The sequence below is a fragment of the Piliocolobus tephrosceles genome, chromosome 5, assembly GCF_002776525.5.
Source record: "Piliocolobus tephrosceles isolate RC106 chromosome 5, ASM277652v3, whole genome shotgun sequence".
Taxonomy (NCBI): domain Eukaryota; kingdom Metazoa; phylum Chordata; class Mammalia; order Primates; family Cercopithecidae; genus Piliocolobus; species Piliocolobus tephrosceles.
The window spans coordinates 40,637,614-40,658,930 of record NC_045438.1 but is presented as its reverse complement, the minus strand read 5'-3'; positions in this window follow the sequence as shown (position 1 = coordinate 40,658,930).

Genomic DNA, 21,317 nt, shown 5'->3' with positions numbered 1-21,317 from the left:
TCTAATCACATGCCTGAGTGTTTATCATAATTTATCCTCATGATTAAATGTGACTTTACAGTGAATTAGATCTGTCTTATGTTTTATGGCATGATTTGAAAACATCGAGGAAATTACCTGTATCTTATCTTTAGTTTAAAACATTTTGGCGGGAAGGATCGTTAAAAGTTTGTACTACATCTTGGTAATTGACTTGATGTACAGATTTTACAAAACTAAGGATAGGATGGGAGTAGTTACATTTTTATAGCCATAGTGAATGATTTGGAAGGGGTGAGTGTCACGTGGAGAAGGCAATGATTTTTGCAGAATAACGTATTAATCTTCAATGGGGAAATATATATTTGTGAATCCTAAAAATCAGGCATTTAATTCTATAATTTCCTTTCTTAATAGTGGATGAACCATGGCTGCATTAGGGAGGGTATGTTAGATTATACTGTGGTGACCAATGACCCCCAAACTTCAGTAGCTTACAAAACCATATTTAGTTTTTATTCGGTCTACATGTTTATAATATGTAGGGTTGCTAGAGAAAATACTCAATATCAAATCAATCTTAAATATCGGATAAACAAAAGTGTATCTTTTTAGTATTACTATATCTCATGTAATATTTAGGAATTACTTATACTAAAAAAATGTTTATTGACTGGGCGCGGTGGCTCACATCTGTAATCCCAGCACTTTGGGAGGCCTAGGCGGGCAGATCACCTGAGGTCAGGACGTTGAGACCAGCCTGGCCAACATGGTGAAAACCTGTGTCTACTAAAAATACCAAAATTAGCCAGGCGTAGTGGTGCACGCCTATAATCCCAGTTACTCCAGAGGCTGAGAAAGGAGAATCGCTTGAACCCTGGAGGCAGAGGTTGCAGTGAGCCGAGATGGCACCACTGCACCCCCGCCTGGGCACCAGAGTGGGACTCTGTCTCAATAAAAAAGAAAAAGAAAAAAATTATTATTTCTGTGAAATTCAGATTTAATGGACAGGCTGTATTTTTATTTCCTGTATCTGAAAACCCTAATTGAAATCCATCTGGGTGCACTACTTATTGCTGTCAGTAAAGAAGCAGGTTGATAAAGTCTCTGTCTCATCACATGTATCACAGTTGTAGAGACAGGAAATGGAGGAAGAACGTGTCCTCTGTGTCTGTGGGGAGGGTATCATAACTTCAGTTTTTGACATGCTACTCAGAGGTTTTAATGAAATATCCAAGGGGAGATACTAAGTAGCTGTTTGATATACCCATCTGTAATTCTGAAGGAAAAAAAAAAAAAAAGTATTTATGATTTAATTTGGAAGGAATCAGTGAAACACCTGGATTTTGAATTAGGGCAGAGATAGAAAGCAACATTTATGCTACTTTTAAATGGCATCCTTCAATCCATTTTTTATCTGCATTGCACTTTTGGTCATTTACGACATTTCTCATTTGGTTATTTTACTTAATGCATCCAACTATCTATCTTCTTGTTTATTTAAATTTAACAACAATTTTGAAATTATTTTATGAATTTAATGTTTGTTCCTTCCTAAATGGATCCTTCCTAAATACTGGTGTGTTTGGTGGGAAAAGATTTAGAGGTTTTTGCATTCCCTTGCCAGGCACTATGTGATACTATCAAACTCTCTATAATGTGATTTAAGTAAGTGAGGGGGTGACATAGTAATGACTGCCCAAGTGAAACAAGAGATGAAAAACGCAGGTCATGAGTAGTGGGGTGGGTTGATCAAAGAATGACATTTTTCAAGTTGTGAACATTTTGAGCACATTCAAATACTGATGGCAATGATAGAGTGAAACTGGACATACAGAAAAGAAAAGGGCAACTAATATTATAAATACCCTGTGAATATGGGTATGGATTCACAGAATGGGTAAAGATACCAGCTTTTAGGGGAAAGAAAGATAAGTTTGTAAACGCTGGGGCAATGCAGGTGGAATAATTTCTGTTATTCTGCAAGTGGAAGTGGGAAAGATGGGAAGATAAGTCTGGGGTTTGAGAAGAATGAAAAAAGTTAGCAGTATATGTTACAGTACTTAGAAAGTAAATTGATCACCAAAAGGTAGTGAGATTGTCAGGAAATGGTAATATGGAATCATAGTCACTGTCAGTTAAATTAATGAAAACTCAAACTATATGAGTATTACAGTAGCAGAAAAATGATTTTTTGAAAGATCTTGGCAATAGCATGATTACACCCTCCAGCCATCTTCCCGAATAATACTTTGTTCCAATTCAGCCAACTGTATCTGTTTTCCTGTCCCTCTGAATTCAGGCCTTCAGGAGACTAATAACTTTGACTTTAAATAGATGCCTGCAAATAATTCTGGCTTACAGAACCTTCAAGCCACCCAGGAACCTCTAGCATCCCATTACCAGCACTGATGATCAGGACTCCAAGTCAAAATTATACATTCTTATTGTGTCAACTATTTATCTTTGACTCCAGCCTCATATCATCCACTAAGGGGTGACAACGTGGGACTCAGAGCTCTAACCTGTATTTTCTGCCTTGCTTTCTGTCTTCTCTAATTTAGTGTTTGCTATACCAGGCCTCGAAGGCATGCTTACTCCTTTCTTGCTTCCCTAAACTCTCCACTTTCCTGTTTCAAAGTGCATACCTGTATGTAGGGTTCTCTGTTTATGCATTCCTCTTTCTAAATTCAATTTTGGCTTGCTTTAATGATGCTATTTTACTTTTTTCCCCATGACAGGGTCTCATCAGACCTCTACTGGATCAATAAAATAAAAACAAACAAGTGTGATTTGTAAGTACACTGTCTTTTCTCTATAAAGTAGTATGCAATGATTACCTGAAAGGAAGAAAGCTGAAGAGGGGTTTGGGCCTGCCTTAATCCTTAATTTACATTTAATTTTAGCCTCGGAGACTCTTAAAGGCGGTGGTTATGTCTGCATGTGAATAGGGATATTTAATCAGTCCGGGCTGTCAGGTTGATAGTAGTGCTTATCAAGAAATTAGAGAAAAAAATGTGCTCCCCAATCCATCCTCCTGCCATATAAGGAGTAACAAATCAGATATGGAAAGTCAAACACTATGATTAAAAAGTTCATCTTCCCTAGGGAGTCTTTCATATATTATATATTTAATATTCAACTTGGGTGTACTACTGTGCAGACAGCGTTTTCTATGTCTTAGCAGTTTTAATTGCAATACCTCCTCCATTGAAAAGGCAGAGGTTTTTATTTTATTTTATTTTTTTATTCCTTTTAAATAACACTACTGCTTAGTAATACTTTAAAACTATTGAAGAGCACAGAAGTGTTGGAGGAAAATTTTGATGACTTTTCAAACAAGTGTCTTTTACTAGGCATGTGGTAAAATGTCACCTAAAATACATATAAAATATTTATATTTCACTGTGTAACATATATGAATGTTCTCCTTTCAAAATGAATTTTGCTATTAAAGGTGTAGCTGTGAACACTAACAAGTGTGATTTACAATACTTTACAAGGATAAGTATTTTCAGATTCTCCGAATAGTAGAAAAGCAGTTTTTACTTGCCCTGACTCCATGATTTCTGTTTGTTTGTTTTGTTTAATTTGAGATGGAGTTTCACTCTTGTCACCAAGGCTGGAGGGCAATGGTGTGATCTCGGCTCACTGCAACCTCCGCCTCCAGGGTTCAAGTAATTCTTCTGCCTCGGCCTCCCGAGTAGCTGAGATTACAGGCACCGCCACCACACGCAGCTATTTTTTTGTGTGTATTTTTTCAGTACAGATGGGGTTTCACCATGTTAGCCAGGCAGGTCTGGAACTACTGACCTCGCATGATCCACCCGCCTCGGCTTCCCAAAGTGCTGGGATTAGAGGCGTGAGCCACTGCGCCTGGCCGGCTCCATGATTTTAAGAGCATCAAGTTGCATCTGAGACTGGCCTTTTGTGAGGATTCCGGGGAGTCCATGAGTAAGCCTCAGAGTCTTTTTGTGACATTCTCCCAAGTCATAAACTACAGATAAAACCTGGCTGTGTCAATTAGCCTTTATGTATTTGAGCACTTAGAACCAGTATTCCTGCCCAGGGAATCCATTGGTCAGTGTCTAGAATGCCCTTGCTGTCTTAGCAGGCAGAAGACTCACCATCAAGGCCCATGATATCTTTTCTGTGAGGCCCAACCTGGTTGTTTTCCCAGAACTTGGAACCACTAAGGCAATGACTCCTTTGTCTAAGATATCTGTTTCATATTCACTAAATAATATCTTCTGCACTATAATACGTGCTAAACCTCAAAGATATGAGTATTTTCCTTCTTTAAAGCAAGGAACTACTGGTTTACTTCTTCTATATTTATACCAGGGCTGTATTAGCCAGTGTTCTCTAGAGAAAAAGAACCAATAGGATGTATCTATATCTATATCTATATGTATATCTATATCTGTATCTATATTTTTATCTATCTATCTATCTATCTATCTATCTATCTATCTATCTATCATCTAGCAAGATAAATTTATTTTAAGAAATTGTCTTGGCAAGTCCAAAATTTGCAGAACAAGCTATCAGGCCAGATATAGTGGTAAAATTTGATATTGCAGTCTTGACTCTAAATTACACAGGAAATCAGTCTGGAAACTCAGAGAATTTCTAAGTTACAGTTTTGAAGAGAATTTCTTCTTTAGAAAACCTGCTCTTAAGACTATCAACTAATTAGATGAGGCCCATCCACACTAAAAAGGGTAACCTGCTTATCGAAAGTCTATTAATTTAAATATTAATCACATCTAAAAACTACCTTAATAGTAACACTTAGACTGATATTTAACCAAAGAACTTGGCACCATAACCTAGCCAAGTTGACATGTAAAATTAACTATCACTGGAATGTTTTACTTTGTAACCTCCTACCAGCCAAATCTGAAAAAATGTGAAATATTTTTGAAAATATATAAGAAATAGAGATGTACAGGAGAAAAATGATGAAGTTGTGGTCAGCTTGTTATTTTATTTTTTAAGGTTTTAACAAAGGACTCTAGATGTCTCTTCTAAACTGTCTATTGAAGATGGTGTGCAGTATGTACTTATTGAGCCACAGAAAAAGAAAATTAATTTATAAAAACCAGCAAAAGATCTTCACAAAAAATCAAGTTAAATATATACAAAGATGATGAGATGATATGATTATACGTACATGATTACATGATATAGATTATATTGCTCTTCTTGCTGGAATTCCTCACTCCCTTGCTGGCTTTGTGGAAGTCATCAGTTATGTTAAATAGTCCCATGTGGCAAAACCCTATGGCAGCCTTTAGACAGCCAGCAGAAAAATAAAACCACTAGTCTTAAAGCTACAGTGAAATGAATTCTGCAACAAACTGAATGAGCTTGGAATTAAATATTTCCCCAGTCAAGCATTCTGATGATACCCTCAAGCCCCGGCTCGCACCTTAATTAAAACCTTGGGGAGGACACTCCTAACCTGTGCCAAGATTGCTGACTCATAGAAAATGTGAAAAAATAAATGTATGGTTTTAAGCTGCTAAATTTGCAGTAATATTATTATGCAGCAGCAATTGATAGCTAACACAACTCACGTAAGATGTTGATCCAGTATTTTGATTATCCTTCTGCAATCAAACTCTCTCCTTTTAAGTAAAATATAAGAGTGTGTTTTTTTTTTTTTTTTTTAATCAAAACAAAATGAATTAGGAAATCAGCAACAGAAATTTATCTGGAAAATGTTCAAATATTTGGAAATAAATCAACATACTCATAATTAACCTTAAGTTGAATTTTTAAAAAAATTCACAAGAGACATTAGAGAGCATTTTTAAATAAATGATAGTGAACGTAAAGCAGATCAAAAATTGTGAAATGGAGTATAAACTCTTATTAGATGGACATCTATAACATTAAATGCTTATTTAAGAAAGAAAATATGAAAAAATAAAGAAAAGTATTTGTAAGAAGTTGAAAAAGTAGTAGTCAGATACTTATATCTATCTGCTTATCTCTTTAATTATCTATACTGCCTACCTACCTACGTACCTACCTATGTACCTACCTATCTGTATCCTATTGTTTCTGAGCAAAGGCCCAAACTGTTGAAAGAATATTCAGAACAATAGCTATGCCAGTCCATTTCCTGGGATTTTTCTTTTGTAGGAGGCATGTGGTATGCTTTGTCTTCAAAAGAATGAGAGGTATTTGGTTAATCTCAATGCAGCTGAATTTTATTCCTGAATTCCAAGGGGACAAAATATCAGAGAATGTTATTTCATGATTAGCCTTTCCTGTAATCCCTCTAGTAAGCATTTCCGTAGCAAGTAAATCATGTAAACATTCCATAGCTGGCAGGCATTCAGCTTTCTTCCTTGTGCTTCTAATTTATTGAACTGTATCTTCTTGGGCAACTTCTTCTTTAGTGCACCTTATGAAAACTACAGCATAAATTAAAGCTGCCCTGTCAGAGACTCATGCCAACAGAATTTGTTCAGCATTGTTATCAACTCTTGTTTTATGGGAGATTAGATATAATGTTTTTCAGAGCTCTGTGATACTATAATTTAAACGAATATAAAAATTGTAAGTCTCCAGTCTTCAATCATTTCTTTAACAATCTTAGTTAAAAAAAAAAATTATTATGGCCTATGTATCCAAGATACATATCAGAGCTGTTGTCAGGCACATATGGAAGTTTAGTAGATGTTTTTAAACAACTTAATATTGGTTTATTTAAGTTACCTCTTACTGTGTTCAAACTTTGAAACAGTTTAATCATACTAAACTTGTGTGCTATCTCAGTAGTTTCTGATACAGTGATCAGAAAATTATTTCGCTCTATATATTTAAGACTGTGTTCACATTGTATATAACAGTTACAAGGACACTTGCTCTGAACTTTATGAGAGATAATAGTGCCTTCACAAATGTAAGGCATAATTGTTGTCAGCAATATAATTGAATGAATCCCTATATATGGCATATATTAATATTGTATTTTGGGATTAAAATCAATGGATAAAGTAAAAATATATTGCTATGAAGACTTCTTAAATGTGCTTGAGATCCAAATAAAGTTAATAGTTATAGTGAAAGAAATGAGAAGAATTAAAAGCTTTGGAAGAAAAACATGGCAGAGTTTGCAAAACATTGTGGTAAGTTTAAAAAAAAAACTCACAGAAAAAAAAGAACCTATAAGTTAAAAATGACCTAGAGTTTCTTGTTCATTGCTTATTAATTATTTTCTTTATCATTATTTATAAACTAATGTCAGGAAAAATTGGAAGCAGTAGGAAATATCATAAATAGAGAGAATCAATAGGTTTCTCATAAACAAGATGCAAGAAAGCATTCAGGAGTTTGACACCAGCCCCAGCAACAAAGCAAGACCCTTTCTCTAAAAAAAATTAATAAATAAAAAAAATAAAAAAGAATAAGATTAGAGAACAAAATTAACTGGGCATGGTGGCATGTACCTGTAGTCCCGCTACTCTGGAGGCTGACGTGGGAGGGTCACTTGAGCCCAGGAGGTTGAGATTGCAATAAGCCTATCATTGCACCACTACACTCCAGCCTGGGCCACAGAGTGAGATCCTATCCCAAAACATAAATAAATAAATAAGTAAGAAATAAATAAAATCCAGTGGAATTTTACCTACATTGTGATGTAATTTATTGAACACTTGGCAGTGGGTTATTTCCCAAAAGTCTAGTAACAGATAATGATGTGTGGTGTAAGTGAAAGTAAACCACCAGTTCTTGAGTACTTCTATATTCAGACATCATGACTGCTATTTGCACTTAGTAGCTCACTTAAAATATGTTCATTTGTTCATTTGATTATCTTAGAGAACCTAATAGGTGGCTAATACCATGCTTATCTCATGAATGAAAAAAATGTGAGGATCTGCAGGAGATTAGGGAAATCTTCAAGGTCTCAGCTTGTCAAGAAATCTGGTTTCTTTATTTAAATTCATTTTATTTCAATAGCTTTTGGGATACAAGTGGTTTTTGGTTACATGGATGAATTATGTAATGGTGAATTCCAAGATTTTTAGTGCACCTGTCACCAGAGTAGTATACATTGTAACTAATATGTAGTTTTTTATTCCACAACCCCTTCCCACTCTCCTCCTTTTCAGAGTCTCCAAAGTCCATTATATCACTCTAGAAGATTTTGTGTACTCATAGCTTAGCTCCCACTTATAAGTGAGAATATATGGTATTTGGTTTTCTATTCCTGATGTTTCAGCTTTCTCAATTCTGTAGTTTGGTGAGGTGGAGGGTGGGGCGCCTAGCGGCTTCTTCTCTCTCATTGTTCTGCAAGCAGGAAAAAGTGTTACAGCTCTTTTACTCCCACAACCCACAGCTGAACAAGCAGGAGCATTACACCCTTTCACTCCTGTAGTTCAGCAAGTTCCAGGTTCTTGTCCCATGACCGAGGTATGCAGACACCAGAGAGTGAGTAAGGCAGAGTAGAATTTTATTGAATGGCAGAAAGAAAGCTCTCAGCTGTTAGAGGGGACCGGAAAGTGGGTATCTCCTTGTGAGGCTGAGTCCAGGGTTTTTATGGGATTGGAATGGGAGAGTGTGTGCTTAATTGGTCCATGGGTGGTTTTGTAAAAAGCACCATTTGATTGACTAAAAGGTATCATTCCGAAGGAACCAATCGAGAGAGTGAGTAAGAGGAGGATAGACGTTCACTCTCGTAGTGGACTCACATAGAACTGGCGGCTCAGTTTTCAGACTTTAAACTGTCCTTGACTTGAAAGTTGGGTTTCACAGGGGATGTTATCCTTTTTATTTTTTTTTAGAGAAAGGGTCTTGCTTTGTTGCTGGGGCTGGTCTCAAACTCCTGAATGCTTTCTAGCATCTTGTTTATGAGAAACCTACTGATTCTCTCTATTTATGATATTTTCTACTGCTTCAAATTTTTCCTGACATCAGTTTATAAATGTCCCTTTCTACCTAGGAATTTATCTATCTCCAGTTGCTATTTCTGAGTTATTTCATTCAGAATAATTGCCTCCAGCTCCATCCAAGTTGCTGTAGGGGACATTATTTTGTTCCTTTTCTGGCTGAGTAGTATTACATTGTGTATATAATACCACATTTTCTTTAACCATTCATTGGTCAATGGGCACTTAGGTTGGTTCCATATCTTTGCAATTGTGAATTTGGCTGCAATAATCAAATGTTTGCATGTGTCTTTTTCATATAATTACTTATTTTCCTTTGGGCAACTATAATACCTTAGTTAAAAAATACTTTGGCCAATGATCATCCAAGGCTTCAGTGAATTATAATCTTTTTGCTGGTGGAGAGCCTTACCTCAATATTGATGGCTGCTGACTGACCGGGGTGGTGGTTGCTGAAGATTAGGGTGGCTGTGGCATTTTTTAACAATGAAAACAACAGGGAAGTTGGTCACGTCGATTGACTCTTCCTATCATGAGAAATCTCTCTGTAGCATGCATTACTGTTTGATAGCATTTGAACTACAGTAGAACTTCTTTCAAAATTGGAGTCAGTCTTCCAAACCCTGCCTCTGCTTTTTAAACCCAGTTTACGTAATTTATTAAATCCTTTGTTGTCATTTCAACAATATTCACATAATTTTCAGCAGGACTAGTTTCCATCTCAAGAAATCACCTTCTTTGTTCATCCATAAGAAGCATTTTCTCATTTGCTTAAGCATTTTTATGAGATTACAGCAATTCAATTACATCTTCCGCCTCCACTTCTATGACTAGTTCTATTGCTATTTTCACTACATCTGCAGTCACTTCCTCTACGGAGGTCGTGAACCATGCAAATTCATCCATGAGGATTGTAATCAACTTCTCCAAATTAGTGTTAATGTTGGTATTTTGATCTTCACCCATGAATCATGAATATTCTTAATGACATGTAGAATGGTAAATCCTTTCTAGAAAGTTTTCAATTTACTGTATCCAGATCTATCAGGGGATTCACCGTGTATGGCATCTACAGCCTTACAAAACGTATTTTTTAAATAACGTGACTTGGAAGTTGAAATTACTCTTTCACTCATGGACTGCAGAACAAATGTTGTATCAGCAGGTACAAAACCAACATGTTCATGTATCAGAGCTCTTGGATGAGTAGGTGCATTGTCCATGAGCAGTAATATTTTGAAAGGAATCTGTATTTTTGAGTGGTAGGTCTCAACAGTGGGCTTAAAATACTTAGTACGCCATGCTGCAAACAGATGTACTGTCTTTCAGGCTTTGTTCTTTCATGTATGGAGAATACATATGGTAAGTTTTGTATAATTCTTAAAGTACCTAACGTTTTCAAAATGGTAAATGAATATTGGCTTTAATTTAAAGTCACTAACTGCATTAGCCTCTAAAAAGAGAGTCAGCCTGTCCTTTGAAGCTTTAAAGCTGGGCATCAACTTCTCTCTAGCTCTAAAAGTGTTAGATGACAACTTCTTCCAGTAGAAGGCTGTTTTGTCTCATGGAACCTGTTGTTTAGTGTTGTTACAGTTATCTGAAGGAGATCTTCTGGATAACTGCAGTTTCCACCTCAGCACTCGCTGCTTTACTTCACTCTTTTATGTTATGGAGATGACTTCTTCCCTTAAACCTCATGAACTTATATCTGCTAGCTTCAGCCATTTCTTCTACTGCTTCTTTATCCTACTCAGCCTTCATCGAGTTGAAGAGTGTTAGGGCCTTGCTCTGGATTAGGCATTGGCTTTAGGGAATGTTGTGGTTGGTTAGATCTTCTATTAAGACTACAAAAACTTTCTCCGTATAAACAATAAAGGCTGTTTTGTTTGAGCATTCACTGAATTAGCACTTTTAATATCTTTTAAGATAATTTTCCTTTGCCTTCAACTTGGCTAACTACTTGGCTCAAGAGGCCTACCTTTCAGCCTATCTCAGGCTTTTGGCATACCTTCCTCATTGAGCTTAATCATTCTAACTTTTGATTTAAAGAGATGTGTAGCTGTTTTTTCACTTGAACATTTAGAGGTCATTGTAGGGTTATTCATTGACCTAATTTCAATATTGGTGTGTCTCAGGGAAATGGAAGGTCCAAGAAAAGGGAGAGAGACAGGAGAATGTGTGATCAGTGGAGCAGACCAGAACACAATTTATTGACTAAGTTCATCATCATACACAGTTGCATTTTATGGACCCCAAAACAGTGACAATAGTAACATCAAATAATATCACCATAACTGATACAATCGTATCGAGAAGCTTGAAAAATTGAAAGAATTATCAAAATGTTATGTGAGAATATGAAGTGAGTACATGGTGTTGGAAAAATGGTGCCAATAGACTTGCTCAAAGCAGGGTTTCTTTAAGCCTTCAACTTGTAAAACACACAGTAAATGCAAAGTGCCATAAAGAGAAGCACAATAAAGTAACGTACACTTGTATAATGCTTGATGACAGACAGCTTTCTTGAAAGATCATTTCACATCCAATCAGTTTCAATCAATATTCTAATTTCTACTAAAATTGAAAAATCTAGCCTACATTGAAGAATCAAGGACTTCATGTCTAAAACACCAAAAGCAATGGCAACAAAAGCCAAAATTGACAAATGGGATCTAATTAAACTAAAGAGCTTCTGCACAGCAAAAGAAACTACCATCAGAGTGAACAGGCAACCTACAGAATGGGAGAAAATTTTTGCAATCTACTCATCTGACAAAGGGTTAATATCCAGAACCTACAAAGAACTCAAACAAATTTACAAGAAAAAAACAAACAACCCCATCAAAAAGTGGGCAAAGGATATGAACAGACATTTCTCAAAAGAAGACATTCATACAGCCAACAGACATATGAAAAAATGCTCATCATCACTGGCCATCAGAGAAATGCAAATCAAAACCACAATGAGATACCATCTCACACTAGTTAGAATGGCAATCATTGAAAAGACAGGAAACAACAGGTGCTGGAGAGGATGTGGAGAAATAGGAACACTTTTACACTGTTGGTGGGATTGTAAACTAGTTCAACCATTATGGAAAACAGTATGGCGATTCCTCAAGGATCTAGAACTAGAAGTCCCATATGACCCAGCCATCCCATTACTGGGTATATACCCAAAGGATTACAAATCATGCTGCTATAAAGACACATGCACACCTATGTTTTTTGTGGCACTATTCACAATAGCAAAGACTTGGAATCAACCCAAATGTCCATCTGTGACAGACTGGATTAAGAAAATGTGGCACATATACACCATGGAATACTATGCAGCCATAAAAAAGGATGAGTTTGCGTCCTTTGTAGGGACATGGATGCAGCTGGAAACCATCATTCTCAGCAAACTATCACAAGAAGAGAAAACCAAACACCGCATGTTCTCACTCATAGGTGGGAACTGAACAATGAGATCACTTGGACTCGGGAAGGGGAACATCACACACTGGGGCCTATTATAGGGAGGGAGGAGGGGGGAGGGATTGCATTGGGAGTTATACCTGATGTAAATGATGAGTTGATGGGTGCTGACGAGTTGATAGGTGCAGCACACCAACATGGCACAAGTATACATATGTAACAAACCTGCATGTTATGCACATGTACCCTCAAACTTAAAGTATAATAAAAAAAATTTTAAAAAATAGCAGAGATTATGTCAGAGTTGTGTGGATTTCTGAGTGGACTATGGACTTCAAAACTAAGGGGAACGTTTCCTGAGTGCAATTTGTCCTAATTGCTGCTGATGGATGAAAGGATTATTTTCAAAAACTAGAATGTTCTTTTTTAACATGAAAGATAACCATTAGTAATTGATCTCTTTAAATATGTTGAGCTACGGAAAATACTTTATCATATTTTACATGCGGTATTTCCATGCTGATTTTAACTGCACCCTAAAATAGTTGACTGATGTTTCTTTCACGAAGAAAGGAGAAAATCAATTATTTTTAACAAATGCAACAATTTCCTAAACATTTTATTGACTATAATATACATAAAGAAAATTGCTCAAATTGTAACTGTGCAGTGTGAGAAATTTTTAACAAGTGAACATACCCATAGAACCAGCACCCAAAACAGTAACAAAACATTACTGTTCCCTAAAGCCTGCTTTTGTGAACCCTTCTGTTCACTACCTTTTCCAAAGATGTACACTATCCTGCATTCTAACACCATAGACTTCCGTTGCCTAATTATAAAAATTATGTAGATGAATTATAACAGATATTTTGTTGTACATGGTTTCTTATATTTGTGAGATCCATCTAAGTTGTTGTATGTAGTTACAGTGCATTCCTTTTCAACCGATCATGGTAATACATTGTATGGGTAAAACATTATTTATTCTAGTGATGTATGAAATATTGAGTTGTTCCAGGTTTTGCCTACTACAGATAACACTTCCAAAGCATGTATTTTGGTGCAGATTGTACTTATTTTGGTTTGTTTTTGTATAAGGGGAAAATTTGAGTGGTGGATTATGCATTCATTTAGCTTTTATAAATAGGTTTTAAACAAAGGTTGTAGCAATTTAAATCCCTAGAGTAGTGTATGAGAGTACTAATTACTCTGTTTTCTCACAAGACATTTTTATTTGGCCATTCTGGAGGATATACAAAAGCCTATTGGTGATTTTAATTTGTAATTACCTTATATATTTACTTATTAATTTGAGAATATTTTCATATATGTATTTTATTTTTTAGTGGAATGCACGTCCACGAAAATCTGCTTCTTTATTTATTTATTTATTTTTCTTGAGATGGAGTCTTGCTCAGTCACCCAGGATGGAGGGCAATGATGTGATCTTGGCTCACTGCAACCTTTTCCTCCCAGTTTCAAGCTATTCTCCCGTCTCAGTCTTGCAAGTAGTTGGGATTGCAGGCACCCGCCACCAAGCCCGGCTAATTTTTTGCATTTTTAGTAGAGACGGGGTTTCGCCGTGTTAGCCAGGCTAATCTCAAACTCCTGACTTCAAGCAATCTGTCTACCTCGGCCTCCCAAAGTGCTGGGATTACAGACATGAGTACCTGGCCTAAAATCTGATTCTTTTGCCTAATATCTACCAGATTCCTATTCTTTTCCTTTAGATTTTTAGAGTTCTTACAAATTCAGGATATGAATCCTTTGTTAGAAGACTATTAAAATTATCTTTTCCTCTTTGGCTTTATTTTAACCCTAGCAATAGTGTTTAGTTTTTGCAATCAGCTTTTTGTTTTTTAAAAAAAATCAGTTTGCAGAAAAATTATAACAGTGTAGAGAATTCTCGCATATTGCTTATCGTCTCAATTTTTCCTAATGTTAGCATCTCACATCACTATGGTATATTTGTCGAAATTAAGAAGCCTACATTGGTAAATTTTAATTAACTAAGCTTCAAACTTTATTTGAATTTCACTAGTTTTTTTTTTTTTTTTTTTTTTTTTTTTTTTCCATTAGTGACCTGTTTCTCTTCCAGGATCCAATCGAGGCTACCATATTGCATTTAATTGTCATGTCTCCTCAGCCTCCTCAGGTCTGTGACAGTTTCTGTCTTTCCTTATTTCTCATGACCTTAACAGTTTTGCCTACTGGTCAGGTATTTCCTAGCATGTCTGTCAAAGTAGGTATGTCTGATGTTTTTTCATTATTTGACTGAAGTTATGTTTCCTTTTGAAAAAACACCACAGAGATGAAGTATCCTTCTCATCACATCACACCAGCAGGTACATAATAACCACATCATATCACTGGTGATAGTAATTATAATATTGTCTTTTGATTAACTTGTCTTAATATTAATGCAGTCTAGTTTAGCAAGCTTGTGTCTTTTTAAAAATATTTACATACCAAAAGATAACGAAGATTTGCTTCTATATTTTATTCCAGAAGTATTAGTGTTTTACATTTTGAATTTAGATATATAATCCACCTCACCTCTATTATTAGAGATAAGATTTCAAGATGTTTTTCTGTATGAATATTAAATTTAATCCAACACCAATTAAAAAGGTAAGTATTTCCATAATGTTGCTGCAATATGCACCAATGCATTCATAAGTCACATGACTGCCTGTGTGTGGATCTGTTGTTACACTCTCTGTTATCATCCACTGGTATAATTATCCATGCTTGCACCAAAACCATGTTTAATTACAGTTGCTTCAAACAAGTTATGATGTCTGGTGATATAACTGCTTTACATCTTTAATGGTCTTTATTGTTTAGAGCGGTTTTAGATTCACAGCAAAATTGAGGACAAAGTACAGATTTCCCATATACGATCTTCCCCCACCAACTCACTGATTCCCTCATTGTCAGTATCCCTCACCAGAGTGGTATATTTGTTGCAATTGATGAACCTCCCTCTTGTGTAGTCTATGGGTTTGGACAAATTTATAATACCATGTATCCATCATTATAGTACCATACAGAGTATTTTCACTGCCCTAAACAATCTCTGTGTTCTGCCTTATCATCCCTCACTGCTCCCTAACCCTAAAAACCATGGATCTTTTTACTGTCTCCATAGTTTTGCCTTTTTTAGATGTCATTTAGTTGGATTACACACTATGCAGCCTTTTCAGATTGGCTTCTTTCACTGAGCAATAAGCATTTCAGTTTGTTTCATGTCTTTTCATGGCTTGACACCTCGTTGCTTTTTAGAACTGAATAATATTCCATTGGCTGTATGTATCACAGTTTATTTATACATTCACCTACTGAAAGATACCTTGATTGCTTTCAAGATCGCAATTATAAATAAAACTGCAGGGTTTTTTGTATACACAAATTTTCAACTTTTTGGCTAAATACCAAGGAGCATGACTGCTCGATTGTATGGTCAAAGTATTTTTATCAATCCTTTTCTAAGAAGCTGCCAAACTGCCTTTCAAAGTGGCTATACTATTTTGCATTTCCAATAACAATGAATGAGAGTTCCTTTCGCTCCACATCCTGCCAGTATTTCATTTTGTCATTGTTACTCATTTTGGCTGTTCTAATAGGCATGTGGTGCTATCTTGTTTTAATTGGCATTTCCATGATGCCATACGACGTGCAGCATCTTTCAATATGCTTATTACACACACACACACAGACACATCCACACACACACACGTATGTCTTCTATGATGAAGTGTCTATTAAGATCTTTGGTCTATTTTAATAGTGTTACCTTTGTTTTGATTTACAGTTTTGAGAGATCCAATCCCTTATCAAATGTCTTTTGCAATATTTTCTTTCTGTCTGTGGCTTGTCTTTTCATTCTCTTGACAATAACTTTTGTAAAGCAGAAATATTTCATTTTAATTAAGTTCAGCTTTTTAATTCTTTTATAGATTGTGCTTTCGTTGTTAGATCTAAAATTTACTGACAAATTCAAGGTCATCTAGATTTTCTCTCTCTCTTTTTTTTCTCCCAAAGGTTGTATAGTTTTATGTGTTACATTTATGACTTTGATCCATTTTGAGGTGTTTATTTTTGTCAAGGGAGTACAGTCTGTGTTTATGTTCATTTTCTTTTTCTTTATGTGAATATCTGGAAGTTTCAGCACCATTTGTTAAAAAGAATATCTTTTCTCCATTGTATTGCCTCTACCCCTTTGTCAAATACCATTTGACTATGTGTGTGTGGGTCTACTTCTCAGTCTCATTTTTGTTCTATGTATTTATTCCTCTTACTCTTTTTTTTTTTTTTTTTTTTTTTTTTGTTTGAGTTTCTCTCTGTCGCCCCGGCTGGAGTGCAGTGGCATGACGTCGACTCACTGCAACCTCCACCTCCCGGGTTCATGCCATTCTCCTACCTCAGCCTCCTGAGTAGCTGGGACTACAGGCGCCTGCCACCATACCTGGCTAATTTTTTGTAGTTTTAGTAGAGACAGAGTTTCACTGTGTTAGCCAGATGGTCTCGATCTCCTGACCTTGTGATCTGCCTGCCTCGGCCTCGCAAAGTGCTGGAATTATAGGCGTGAGCCACTGCACCCCGTCTTCCTTTACTCTTTTAGCAATAACACACGGTCTTGATGACTGCAGCTTTATAGTACAGGTTCCTCAACTTACAATGTGGTTATATCCCAATAAACACACAGTAAGTCTTAAGTTGAAAATCCATTTGATACCTCAGTAAACCCATTGTAAAGTTGAAAAATGGACCATCCTAAGTTCAGATGCCCCTCCACTTATGATGTTATGTCCCAATAAGCCAATCATAAAACAAAAAAAATCATAAGTCAAACCATCATAAGTCAGGAATTGCCTGTAAATCTTGAAACCGGGTAATGTCAGTCCTTCAACTTTATTTCTTCAATATTGTTTTGGCTATTCTGGGACTTTCACATCTCCATGTAAATTTTAGAATCAGTTTGTTGAGGCCAGGCATGGTGACGCACACCTATAATCCCGGCCCTTTGGGAGACTAAGGCAGGCAGATCATTTGAGGTCAGGAGTTCGAGACCAGTCTGGCCAACATAGTAAAACTCCGTCTCTACCAAACAAAAACAAAAACAAAAACAACCAACCAAACAAACAAACAAAAATATCCGATGCAGTGGCACACACCTGTCACACCTGTTATCCCAGCCACTTGGGAGGCTGAGGAATGAGACTTGCTTGAGCCTGGGAGGTGGAGGTTGTGGTGAGCTGAGATTGTGCCACTGCACAACCAGCCTAGGTGACAGAGTAGAACTCGATCAAAAAAAAAAAAAAAAAAACTGTCGATCTATCGATATCCATAAAATAACTTGCTGAGATTTTGATTGAGATTGCCTTGAATCTATAGATCTAGTTGGCAGGAACTAACATCTTGACTGTGTTCAGTCTTCCTATCCATGGACATAAAATATCTCCCCATTTATTTGGTTCCTTGATTTCTTTCATCAACATTTTGTAGTTTTCCTTGTATAGAACCTTGCACATATTTTGTAATATTTATACTTAAGTATTTTATTTGAGGCATTATTTTGTAAAGAGTATTGGTTTTTAATTTCAAATATACTTGTTCACCACTGCTCTATAGGAAAGCAGTTTACTGCTTTGTCTTAAGCTTGTATTCTGCAACCCTGCTGTAACTGCTGATTAGCTCCAGGAGGTTTTCTGCCTATCCTTTTTGGTTTCCTACATAGACAATAATGTCGTCTGTGAACAAAGAGAGTGTTATTCATTTCTTCTCAATCTGTATTCCTTTTTATCTTTTCTCAGTTGTATTCCAATAACTAAGCATGCCTTTACTTTTTCAAGTTTGCCTTTGCTGATTTAACTAAATGCATTTCTATATAAATTTTAGACACAGCTTGTCAATTTCTACAAAAAAAAATGACATAAATTTGTGGAGAAATGCTATCTATTCAATTTTTATATTTCTCTTTTCTGAGCAAAGTACACTTCTCATTGCTATAGATCTTCTATTGTCACACACATTTCTATAGATTTATTTCTAGGTACTTTATATGATTAATGTTGAATAATATCATTTACAAGATTTCATTTTCTGTAATTTTTAGTGTTTTGTAAAAACACAATTTACTTTTTTATTTTTACATTTTATTTGTTAACCTTGATAAATTCATTTATTAAATCTAAATGACTTGTATATATGTGTATATATATATATATTTATGTTTTACATACACAATTATGTTATTTGTGAAAAAGAAATTTGTTTTCCCTTTCAATTCCTACCTTATACTTACTTTATTTGATTTTATGTGTTGTCTATTTATGCTGGCTGAGACCTCCTTTGTGATGTTAAACCAAAAGTGTTCATATTTGGCATTCTTGATTCTTTCTTTTTTTGTTGTATTTGCTCTATTTTATTATTAGGTACTGCTTTAACCTTTTATTGAACCTACTTTATTAATTAAATTTTATGATAGATAATTTAGGAAAAGGTTTAGGTTATTTTTGATCTTAGAGGAAAGCTTTTAGTACTTGTATTAACCTGTTTTTGCATTGCTATAAGGAAATATCTGAGACTGGGTAATTTATAAAGAAAAGAGGTTTAATTGAATCACTGTTCTGCAGGCTGTACAGGAAGCATGGTACTGGCTTCTGTCTCTCAGGAGGCCTCCAAAAGCTTACAATCATGGAGGAAGGTGAAGCAGGAGCTTGCACATCAAATGGCAAAAGAAGGAGCAAGTGAGAGTAGGAGGAGGTGCCACACACTTTTTAAACAATCAGATCTTCTAAACATAAATATAATTTTCTTCATTGCATTTTGTATTAGTTTGTTCTCACACTGCTGTAAAGAATTACCTGCGACTGGCTAACTTACGAAGAAAAGAGATTTAATTGACTCACAGTTCCATAGGCTGTACAGGAAGCATGGCTGGGAGACCCCAGGAAATTTACAATCATGCGGAAAGTGAAGGGGAAGCAAACACATCTTACCATGGCAGAGCAGGAGAGAAAGAGAGAGTAAAGATAGCCATACATTTTTAAACCATCAGGTTGCATGAGAACTCACTCACTATCGTGAGAACAGAAAGGGGTAAATCCACCCCCATGATCCAGCCAACTCCCACTAGTTCCCTTCCCTGACACGGGGACACAGAGTCAAACCATATCACAATCCTAAAAGTTTCAGTTACAAATTTGATGTATTTCTGTTTTCACCTTGAAAAAGAGAAAAGACAGTGGGTCAACATGACTTACTAATTTTCTTTGGCTTCATAACATATGAAGTAGCTTGAAACAACACAGATTCATTCTCTTCCAGTTTCAGTAGATCTGAAACTCAGTATAGCATGACTGGGTTATCTGTTAAAGGTCTCATCAGGCTAAATATGTGCTGAGGGGGTTTCTTCCTCAAACTTCGGTTTATTTTATTTTACATATGGTCCCTTTGATCTTCAAGCATCAATGGCATATCAAGTCTTTCTTGTGCTTTTAACTTCCTTCCACACTAGCTGAAAAAGTTATCTGTTTTAAGGTCTCAGGTGATTACATTAAATTCACTATTTTTGGCTATATAATGTAATGTGATTATGGGGGTTACACAAGATCTTTCTGCCCACTATTAATCTGGTTAATCTAATCAATCTGGTTCTGCCCACTATTAATCTGGTTAATCTAATGAATCTGTCCATTAATACCATTCATGGACATGTAAACATTATATTCAGAAAAATGTCTATGCATATATGAATTTGGAAGGGACCTACTTACGTAATATAATTAAATATATGGTACAGAAAAGGCAACTTGTTCACAAAGTAACCCTCCTTTCTTCCCCACCTCATTTGACCTAATATAATCCAATAATTCTCTTCATTTGACCTCTGGGACATTTATTTATTCACTTGCTTATCAAGTATAAACCACACTGCATATCATAAATAACAAAGGTAAGAAAATTAATATCATTTTAAACATTGTACTGGGAAACACAAACATTAGCTGGCTATTTGAGTTATCTAGGCCTGTTAGATGGATGAAATTACTTGAAGTATGACCTTGTAGTTCTAATTCTGCCTAGTATGCAACATGGAAAGCACCATTTTAATACAAAGCACAAACCAAGGTTAAATTTTCTGCATTGAGAACCACAGACCTCAGTAATTAGTAACCTTATACAACAAAATGATAACTCCAAGTACAAATTTCTTTCTGGGTGGAAGTGTTGTGTTCTTGAATGTAATGGAGGAAAAATGAGATGTTTGAAATTAAATCTTAGTCACTTCACTTTTTTTCTCATATGACAGCCATACATATAGTAATTTATAAGCACAAGCATTCTTATTAACAAGTGTGAAAAATTAAGAATTTTAAAACTGAAAACTGAGAACCTGAGTAGTTCTAAAAGTTTCTTTAGAAACAAGACTTTACTACTATATTTTTTATGCAAAGAATTTAATAACTTTCAATTTATAGTTCATACATTTTAGTTTCAAATTACTTAGCATTTTCAAGCTTGAGATAAACCTCAATTAAGTGTTAATAAATATTAGTTTGCTAATATTAGCTAATATTAGTTTAGTTATGAAGAATTCATGGATGAAAACACGAAATAGACCTTAATTTATTTTCATTACATAATTTCAAAATTATTTCAAGACTTCCATGTAGCCTATAAAAATCATTTAAAAATTTCACAACATTTAGGGAATATACCTATATTTATAATGCCAATTACTATTTAATTTTTACATTTTAGTTCTTGAAGGACTTAGGTTGAAACTGTAAGTTCTCCTTAATGTTGCAAGTATGACTTCCAAGTTACTTCTACTTGCTAGATTAATAAAATTTGTTTATGTCTATTTGACAAATAATTAACAATTTACTGATAACACGGAAACAAACTATAGACTGGGAAAAATTACTTGCAAGTCATATTTCTAATAAAGCACTTATATCTTGAATATAAAAAAAACTCCTATAACTGTAATTCAAT